Here is a 2,500-nt window from a genome sequence, read left to right on the forward strand (position 1 = left end):
CGTGCATTTGTTACTTACGGAGAAAAAAAATTGACTTTGGAACTAAAAAACAGCTCACATCCTGTCCAGACGATATCATCATGGTGGAAAGCAGTGTTTGGTTTGACATGTGTAAGTACTGACTTTGTGACTGTTCAGATGATAAAGATAGACCACTAACTTTGTGCTTGATTCATTCAGTTTAATATAGTATTGTTTTTATGTACCATGAAAACAATATTGATAAAATGTTGTGTGTCATAAATGTAAAATGATGCTTAAATATCTTGTGAAATGACTTCCATAAGGTGAATTGAGAATGTACGCACTGAAAGATGCACTTTAAACTCTGACCCATGGAAAACACAGAGGGTCTCTCAGTATCTGCCTTATACCACTGGACATCTGTTTTACTTTTTTCTTTAAAGGTAGAAAACTGAAAGAGACCCACTCGTGTCAAACGATACCGTTTGTCCTTTTTTAAAAAGACAAATAAAAACACCCTCTTTTTTTCCATAATATGATGTGTATACAGGTTATGTAAAGCCTGTGTTCGAGAGAACTAATGTCACCCTGTCTGACCACAGAACAGAAATAAATTGCTAGTATGTGCTGTTTAAAGGCTTGTTCGGAATCTGTAAGGTGTCTGACAGAAGCAATAGCGTATTGAAATGCGTGTGTGATTATCAGGGCCTCTCTGATCTCTGATCTTATCTCATCTCTCTGCAAGTCAAGTCAACTGAACTATGTCCTGTCAAGAAACACGGGCCAGAACAGCACTGCGCTGTGTGTGGAGTCTGTAGGGTGTGTGTATGTGTGTGTGTGTGATGACAGACTACCTGCAGCTCTTAAACCTGGACCTCACACTGACAGCCTTTCTGTAACACTGCTCCAATTAAAGATCTCCATCTGCAGAGACAGTTTCAGCCTTATAACCTGTCAAGAGCGGGATCCTTCTTCTTATTATCATTACAAATGATAATTATAGGAAAATTCTCAAAATATCAAAACATATAAACTGAGTTTTTCCTCAGATTCCACCAAACAACCTAAATGAAACTAGAATCTAAAACGGCTGACACAAAAACTTGAATGATCAAAAGAAAATGTTTTGTACTCTAGTTACTGCCAGGCATGTTGTGTTAACCAGTCTGAATGTGTGATTTCTGTGGTGAGCATTGACTTGTGCATCTGAGGAGAACTGTAGTCTAAAGGTAAACCTACAGCTAAAGTACGAATCTCTTAAGTGTTTTCAGTACACCTGATTTCAAAAGTAAATCCAAATTTAAATTTCGAAAACTATAACAACACAATATGACTGCTAAATTCAAGTGAGTTGTACAGTTTAGCATATGTTTATATATGTTGCACTTCATTATTCATAGTCTTTCACGTTATTTGTTTAGTTTACATCTGATTCAAGAAAGCTTGGGCGAGATTTGGAGGGAAACGGGCCGCTAATTTAAAGGTACAGTTCATTGTTGACTTTCCTACTGCCACACACCACAGTTTGCTTAAAGGGGAGGTGAAGGCGCCACAACGTCACGGAAGGACCCCTCGCAATCTTTTCATTTTTATCGAATTTCTCAACTGTACTACCATTTCACTGAATTCTGGGACTAAAGTGAGTTATGTCCCCTCTTGTAGATAGATTAATCTCTGGTTTGCCTCAGACTTAAGAGTATTTAATGATGAAAAGCTGAAGTGAAATTTAAAACTGTGTTTTCAGGCAAACGGCACGGACGCCCGGTTTGTGCGCAGTGCAGTGTGGGAGCGTGTCCTCTCTGTATCGGGAGGCGCCGCTAAAGCCAAACCGGTAAGCACAAATTAAAGGGGAAATGGGATAGGAATAAAACTGCGCCTCAATCCCTAAAATGCGACCGCAGCTACTTTAAACATTTCTTTAGCAGCAATATTGCGCAAATTCTACGCAAAATCCAGTATAATAGCTTTATTTGAATGTTTTTAAAAACGTGTTGTGATACAGCTCGCGTGGCGTTGGGCGCTCTAGGGGTTAATTTTTTCCACCGCCGACATTTTTATAAACAGCTCATTTTGGATTGTTCTGAATATATTACGCAGGTTTTTCGTCGCAGAGCGGCTACACCTAATGTTACAACTCTTGCAACTTTTTGTGCATGTGAAATAAATGCGCTTTGTGTTTGCCGTGAGAGTTGAGAATGTTTTATTGTGCAAAGCACGCTGGTTCGCATGGCTGACTGCCTGTGGTAGCACTGGTAGCGTTTCTGCCCTGATGCATATGCGCGTCTTGGCAAAATGTCAAAGTCTTGATTTTGTAACGACTTACATTGGGACCGGCCACAGTTATGTCTGCAGTATATACACATGTTGTAGAATGCACCGGTAGTCGTTTCTCAGACACAAGACGTAACTTTTCCAAGTGGTTGTAACTCTGTGATTCAGTAGTGAATCACACGCCTAGGCCCCCGGAGGCACAGGAATTTAAGGTAACGCCAGTGGGTGCGCTGTCAAACAGACTACCCCCGATTTCCACTCAACC

General features: G+C 40.3%; 1 protein-coding gene across 1 annotated transcript in view; it reads left to right on the plus strand.

The window, feature by feature from the left end:
- Nucleotides 1-1,760: 1,760 nt before the first annotated feature.
- Nucleotides 1,761-2,500, plus strand: part of sephs1 (selenophosphate synthetase 1) — an 8,061-nt gene continuing 7,321 nt past the window's right edge. The window contains exon 1 of the mRNA XM_030789958.1: nt 1,761-1,795. The gene's annotated coding sequence lies outside the window, so the exon portion shown is untranslated. The remainder of the gene's footprint in view (nt 1,796-2,500) is intronic.

This window comes from Chanos chanos, chromosome 13 (assembly GCF_902362185.1).
Source record: "Chanos chanos chromosome 13, fChaCha1.1, whole genome shotgun sequence".
Lineage (NCBI taxonomy): Eukaryota > Metazoa > Chordata > Actinopteri > Gonorynchiformes > Chanidae > Chanos > Chanos chanos.